The 8,264-nt window shown below is 36.5% G+C and overlaps 1 pseudogene; it reads right to left on the bottom strand.

Moving 5' to 3' along the window:
* Positions 1–4,065: 4,065 nt before the first annotated feature.
* Positions 4,066–7,360, bottom strand: LOC122290183 (annotated as a pseudogene).
* Between the last annotated feature and the right edge of the window lie 904 nt (positions 7,361–8,264).

The following is an 8,264-nucleotide window of genomic DNA, read 5'->3' as shown; positions in this document are numbered from 1 at the left end:
GAGTGACAGTTTTTTTTTTTTGGTTTGAAGAACAAAAGCTGTTGGAAGTCGACATCAAGTGATGGGTTGCGTCAAGATAAATGAGTCGTCGTTGTCAAAACCTCACCGTTGAAACTAAGGGTGAGAGTGAAACCTCTCCTGGTTGCATATAGTGTTTTTCTTAAACAAAACACACCATTTCATTATGACGTGGTGACTACCCTTCGGTTGCAAGAGCTGATTGTAAAGAGTAAACCTGGGAACCGGTCGGGCTAATAAACGGAGAATAGCAGCCCACCACTAAATAGCTGACACCTAAGCTTTCCATCTAAGCTATCATGCATTGCACTACATTTGATTATAGTGTATTTGCAGAAACCCTTTGCCCCCCCTCCCCCGGGTCCTTCGCACTGCTCCAGCTCGCACCCCCCTTCTCGCACGGCACCCCCATCTTGCATGGCTAGAGTTCGAACGGTTGAAACCCACACAGCTTCGTCTCCTCTCACGACATAGAGGCTAACGCCCCTTGATTTGGTGACCCACTCCATCTATCTCCAAGCCAAGGACCACCGCCGAATATCTCGACCCCATTCTTCACCTTCTTCGACTCTCTCAGAATTGAGCAACCCAAACGGAGGTCCTGAGGTAATACTAGAAGTGTGTGGAAGAACATAGCAAAAAGGAGATTATCCTTGTTAGGTATGACGGAACCTTGCTTGTCGCTGACCTGAGACGCTATTAACCCAAGAGTTTCGATGGTCGCGATGCTAAGGCTAGGTTCCAGAAGTCATACCGTCGAAGAATAAAAAATCCCAAATCAAAAGGCAAAGTTTTTATTTTTAGCTATCTTGAGTTATTGTTTTGGTATTTAAGGCTTGCATGCTAACAGGATTTTTAGTCCATTTTCATCCTCACCGTCTACCATGGATGGCAATTGGTTCACATCCACTCGATGCAGGAATGTCGAACTCACACCTGGGCTTTGATTTGTGAATGAGTTTATACATTTCTATATGAATTTCGCAGAAATATTTCTGAAACCAGAAAACCTTTAATTCGTCTGGATTTATATTGATTCGTCTGAAACCAAATGAATTTTTAAAGAGGAACGTAGATTAGAAAAGGGGAACGTAGGCAATTGAGTCGGTCGGCGTTGGATTGAGATGGTGGCGGTGGAAGAGAGGCTCAGCGAGGAAGACGAAGAGATGAAAACACGAAGTGCTATTGGGCGAAATCAATGAGGACTGCTTTTGGTTGGAAGTGTTTTTATGTGATGGAGCCTATTTCTCTTATGGTGCATTTCCTTATGTGGCAAGCAGTGAATGGAAGGCTGCTTTTCTCCTTTTCTTCATTTATTAGCCTGACCGTTCCAAAGCGGCTTCCGATTGTAAATAGCATTTTTCATTAAAAAAATAGAAAAAAGGAGCTATGTCAGCAAGTTGTAGACCAGGTATAGAGCAGGAATAATGTATCATTATCCTTTATGGATTTGGATGCTACTACATCCACAGATAAACCAAACCACATCGAAGGTGGCCACCGAGTAGTGTAATTTTTATTTTTATTTTTTATACACTTTTTATATATTTAAATATTTATTTTTAAAAAATTTATAACATCATTTAAAAACAATTCCTTAATCACGAATTTAAAAAAAAAAAAAAAATCCGTGGCAACTTCGATGGGTTTTATCCGTGGTATAAGTGTTATCTTTATATATTAAGAAGGATGATGCTACACCCACAAAGACTCTCCATGAGGTTAAACTTTTTTTTTTTTTTTTTAATGAGTTTTTTAAATAAATTTTAAATATTTAAAAAAAATCACAAAATACAAAATTATTAAAAAATATTTTCTTAATCACTAAGTTAATAAAAAAAAAAAAAAATCTATCCACGACTTTTATGTGTGCCTTTTAGACGTGGGAATGCCATTTCCCTATTAAGAAATAAGAGTCAGCAAGTTGTAGACAGGAGGTAGAGCAAGCAAAATTTTTTGAATAAAAAAAAATTAGGTGTATTTTTAAAAATATACAAAAAATGATTGTTTTTCTCCAAAGAGTTAAAAGGAATCCCTTATTCTCCATTTAAAATAACAATTTTAGAAAAATGTTAAAAATTTATAGTTTTTGTTACAATCTAATTCTAATGAGAATAATATTGAAATTCTAATGACAAAAATTTATAATCTAATCGTATACTTCTTGGAGTCTTCGAGACCTTTCTTTTTCTTTTTATATTTTATCTTTTCTAAAACTGCTTTTTTATTCCTTTTTTTTCTTAAATTTTTTTAAGATCTTTCTTTGCAATTAACATTGACCATGTAATTTTTTTTGCTAAAGAAGAAAAATTGTTATCTATCTTTGGTTATTTGGACTTGGACTTTGACACTGTCATATATCCCTATATTGATAAATATATTATCAATTTGATTGTATCTATAATCATTTTTATAATATATATATTATAGTCCATGTCCCCATACATTATGAAACATATATAAAGAAATTTAATTATTTCACTAATAATCTGCTGAAAGTAAATTTTTAGATCTGCCACTGTGTACTAGGCTTGCTACTCGCCTTATATGGGCTGGCAGCCTGGCATCAGCCCTTCCCATACCTCGCCTCTGTTTTGGTTTGTTTGTCCTCGTTAACCAGGTGGATGGATCTTAAAATCCCCTATGTCGTTAGATTCGGTCAAGATCAACATGAAAACAAAGATCTAACCAAAATCTACATTAAAAAAAAAGAAACCCAAACCACGAAACATATATCTAGCTTAAAAATGCAGATCTAGGTCAAGAACATAAAAAACCAAAGAAAAAAATATAGATCTAGCTCAAGAGACTGGCGACCATGGTTGTTGATCTCTGGCTCGAGTGACCTGCGGCCATGGCCACGGGTTTCGCTTGTACATGGGAAGAAGATGACTACGAGAAGAGAAAGTGAGGGACTTGGAGCTGGAGGCACTGGGCGAAGGGAAGAGAGGGAGATAGTTGTAGACTTAGGGTTTTTGTTGCTTAAATACTAGGCATATGGGTGGGTGGGGTAAAAATTGGGTAGGTGGATACCCTACCTAGAACCCACCTGCACCCGTGCCCCCCCCCCGCCGGGGGGGGGGGGGGGGGGGGGGGTTAACCCTTCCCCTGTTGGCACATGTGGATTGCCCGGGTGGGGTAGGTGAGGTCGACTCGTCCCCCACCCTTACTGTGTATAATAACTTTGTGTAATCCGTGACTTAGAAAGCTAAGGGAACAACTTAAAGAAGCTTAACTATAACACTTTTTTGCAAAGCAACCCACAGACTATGAAATTCACAATTGACACCCTAATTGAAATATTTACTTGCAATGTCTATCGATCATTTAGATTCAATTGTTAAAATTATGTAATGCAACTTATTTTTGTTTATAATTAAAATTTTAATTGGGGATCTCAACTGTTAGAATTTATAATTTGAATGCTACATTACAATAGAGAAGGTAGTTGGATGGATAAATGTAATGTTCCAACAAAGAAATGTATAGAAACGTATAACCAATGCCAAGCTACATTGTCCAAGGGTTTCTTAGTGAATACCTATGGGTTTCTGAACTTTTTAGGCAGTCCCAAGAGGCTCAAAAGTTTCTACTCTATTTAGCCTAGTAGGCCGGTTGTTAAAATTATTCTGCCCATTTTTGTTTTTGGGCCTTTGATATCTCTCATGTTTCATTTGCCGTACAAAATCAATAGAACTCGGGAGTGGTCCCTTCACGCTTTCCCTCTACCCTATTCTTGCTTCTAAGCCAAGCCATTATAACGCTGCTGGTTGGTTTTGTTGGTACAACAGAACACTGCTCTGCAAGTTTCAGCGTCCATATTTTGCAGAACTTGCAGTATGCACTGCAACAGAACAACATTTTTTCTTTTTATTTTTTGCCATTGAGCATTTGTACATTACAAAAGGAAATTTAGTGAGATAGCTTGGAGTTTTTAGTCAAAATCTGATATAGTCTGCACAAGATTGTTCTAGCAACTGCCAGATTAACATATGATTTTTTTTTTTTATCGAACTTGGGACCAGAGAGCAGCTTGAAGAATTTGAATTGATCTAAAAGTAAGCTTCCACACACATGAACTCAAGTGCCAGGATATAATTTCTGTTGACTGGACGTGCCAACTAGTCTACCAGACCCACACAATAACATTGGTTTTACAATCAAAACCTTTTCTAACATGCATGATGTATTCAGCCTAATAGAATAAATGAGCTGTGATTATTTGCAGACAATACAAAAATGAGCACAACAAATAGATCCAGTTATACTTTCGACCATTTGCGGCCAGAATCAGTTACGGTCTTGGATGAACATACGATTGCAAAGATGCCCCTGCTGCAGCACCCTTCCTGATTGGCATTGGCAACTTTATTTGGCTCCAATAAATGATTAACAGAAGGCATAGAAGTAAGGCAGAAAGAACAACAGGAGAGGAGATGATCCCCATAGTTTTTAAGGCCATGCTAGTATGAGCTTCGGTACTTCTTAACAATAACCATTCACTTTCAACCAATGCAGCCCCTAATGTCCAAGAAATATCCCCTGGACCAAATATTATCTCTTTATCACCAAGACACAGAGCATCCTCTATGAGTGATGCCATATAAGGTACTCGGAAACAACATTTTTCAGAATAATTTTGCATTTCGGAAATACTGCTCAAGTTTGCCCATGATTTGGAGCATAACTCCTGTCCTTCCTCCCAAATCTTTGTCAAGCTAGCTCTTGGGCTCAAATTTAATATGTTGTAAACAGCAAAAAATCCAGATAAAGCATGAAACCGTGAGGGGTGAGTGACAGCTGTCAAATTAATGATATCACTGCCTGCATATTATAAGTGGAGATTAAAATGTGAGGTCCTACACTTAAATCTTACAAGTCCCTTCAATTAAAAGAAATAAGCACATTTTTATGAATGACAACACATAATGCATACAAATTTATGACAATAAAAATGGCAAATGGACACTGCTTTCTGGTCATTGATATTAGAAACCCAACTAACTGCTATCTACTATCACAAGAAAAAAAAAAAGGGTGGACAACGACGACTCAATGTTGCATATAGTAATACTTAAAGAATGGTAGCTTTATGTTTCAGGTTCACCAAACATGTGGTGCATTGGCAGTTGTCATAGCAAGAGTAACAATTAAGTTTCCATGACCATGAATATGGCAATCATTGAGCACATGACTTTTACCATCCTTTCCTGAGATGCTTAATTATTGGAGGGATGCTATTCATCATCCCACACCACACACTTTATATATTTTAAAGTTATTATTATTATTATTTTATTCTTGTTAAACTAATTGAGTTGTTCTACTTATCATCCATGCACTACATACTTATTATAGAAAAAATGAAAAAAAAAAATTAAAATAGGTGTGGTGTGTGGGGATGATAAGTAGAATTATTCTAATTATTATAAACCAGAGTGCATAATCCTTGATTTGGTAAATCTAATATTTGCAAAGACTTGCAACACCTCAAGTAGTATGTTGAGCCATGTAATTTGAAGTCAGTATGAAAGCCTACTAAATTCCTGAGGCTAATAAAAAAAATGTGAGCAACATAACAAGAACAAAATAGAAAACACATACTTTTTTTTTTTTTGATAAGTATATAGTAAACACATACTTATCAGGTTATGCCAAGAATCTATACAATGTGAGCCACTGAGTTGGGAACATGTAGTACTCACCACCATAAGAAGATGAGCTTGCTTTACAGTTTGTACCAACTGCTGGTCGTGACCAATCTAAACTGCTTGAGTTGATGGCAGCAGCCCTTGCAAGTTCTTTGCATCGCTCCCAATTGGGGTCACCAACCAGGTATAAAGAAGGAAATTCAGCTTTTCCTCTTTGACTAAAATTTGTCTTATTAATGCTAATAAGCCCTAGGCAACCCGAGCAGGAATAGTTTTGTACAAAATAAGAACCAAGACAAGGATGTCTCACTTCTAATGTATTGCCAGTATTTTCACCGAACCATTGTGCATGACTGAGCAAGACAACACTCCTATCAAATGCCTCATTCAAACCAAATGCTGGCAAAGAGTATGATAAAATCTGATGTTCCATTGAACCAATCTTTGATGTCACCAAGTGTGTATCTTCTCCTGCATCACCAATTTCCACCACAACCTGCAATGAGGAACCTCCGAGATCAATGAGTCCCAAAGTCGGTGACCTTGAATAATTTCCTAAGCTTCCCAATTTGAAGTTCAGGGCAACCCATCCGTAATAGGCTTCTTCTTTCCCACTCAATACCCTTATCCAACTCTTCTTACACAGAAATGTGTGCTCTTTTACCACCGCCTCTACATCCTCCAGAACCTGCAGAACATTCTCAATTGCCAACCTCCTTAACCCAGCAGTACCTAAAACAAAAATAGGAGTGTCTCTGTGTCTTGCATGAGGTACCACCTGTTCTGCCCATTTAATCAATGGTTCCAAAGCCGCTCTCACTCCAGTGGAGTTAGCGACAAATTTATCTAATCCAGGCTCGGTTTGCATACAGTGATATTGACAAGAACTCTTCCAAAGTGAACTCTTTGTTGTATTGTCAGGATAAGAATGCAACAAAGTAGGAAAGTTCATGTCAATTGCACCTCCTGACATCCACTCATACACATTCACTCGCGTACCCGTGCTTCCACAGTCAACTACCACAGTAAAGTACGACCCTTTTATTACACTACCACCTTCTGTTAGGTTAAATGCAAAATAAACACCGACCAAAAGTAACGCCATAAACACGGCAGTGACAGCAGTTTTTACCGCCCATTTGTACCGTGTAAATCCAGCAGCTAACGTCCTAAGTTTATGACGGCGATTTGGGTTCCATAACTCTACAATCAACATGAATGCGTGCCGAATCCTAATAACTCTTTGCCTTGAAATTACCTTCAAAGCTTACTTAAAGAATTATCTGATAGTGAGATCAACTCAATTAGTACATTAATTTGCAAAGAATTCAACCAAAGCACAAACCAGATCCAGTGAGTTCAGACATCAATCATTTGAACCAGGAAGCGCGCGCGCACACGCACACACATGCGAAATTAATCAAATTACATCATTGAAAGTAAACTACTCTCGAACCAACGATTTAGCAACTTGAACAAATAAACAAGGCTGTGATCAAGTTGGCAAAATCTGACGAATTTAGAGTACCTGAGCACTTGGATTCCATTGGAAATCTGAATTCACTCCAAGTGGATTCATACCCAATATGTTAATTTGCATTGATCTGGAATCGGAATAGGAGAAGACAGTCCCTTTGTTCATCTCTGAAGCCATAGAAATTGGCTCGGCTGCTGCTGCCAATCGTAGACAACGCGTGCCTAATTATGCTGCTTTGCACGTGCCAACTTAACTACGTGCCGTTTTAGAGCAAATAATTGATTTTAGGACCTTCCATATTCCTTATCTTTTTTCTTTTTATTTTCTTCTCACTCTCTTTTCACATTTAATTTTTGTCATATTACTAGACTTAGTTTGGATCCTCCAAAAAATCAGCTCATCTCAGTTGAATTTTATTTTAAACCTATTTCAACATCTTAACACAACTTTTAAATTATTAAATATCACTCAATTCAAAACATTTTTACATGTGAGATCCACAACCTTTTTCAACTTCTTGTAAATACATTTAAATTCATCTTAATATCGAAACACATTTAAATTAATCTTAAGGTCCAGTTTGAATCATTAACCTATTTCAACTTATCTCAATTCATCTCATTAATCAATACAATTTTTTCAAATTTCAACACAAAATATAATAAAAAATTCAACTTTTTCATATCCCAAAATAATAATAATATTAAAAATTAATATTTTAATAATATTTTATTCAACTTTTAACTTTTATCTCAACTCAACATTCAAACGCAGCCAAGGGAGCCTCATAAAACTCATTCTACTATCTTAACTCACTACTTTTTATAAAGAATTCAACTCAACTCAACTTCCAAATGTAATCTTATACTTTAATTAAAAGAATTTTCCCAAGTTGCTCCATTGTGAAAATCAGGTGTATAATTTCTTAGACTTGTCTCAATTTTTGGCTCTAGAGTTCTAGGGATTTGATATAGAAAATAGATTGACCATTCCATGGTTTAGATTGTGTGTATGAATCTTTGGAATAATATTAAATTTTAATAATTGTCTTAAAATCTATTTTATAAGTTTATTCCTCTGTCATTTATTTCTTATAATTCATATATGACTTTTATGAA

This window comes from Carya illinoinensis, chromosome 12 (genome assembly GCF_018687715.1).
Source record: "Carya illinoinensis cultivar Pawnee chromosome 12, C.illinoinensisPawnee_v1, whole genome shotgun sequence".
NCBI classification, from domain to species: domain Eukaryota; kingdom Viridiplantae; phylum Streptophyta; class Magnoliopsida; order Fagales; family Juglandaceae; genus Carya; species Carya illinoinensis.
The sequence above is the reverse complement of the archived record's forward strand: the minus strand, read 5'-3'. Positions and strand labels throughout refer to the sequence as shown.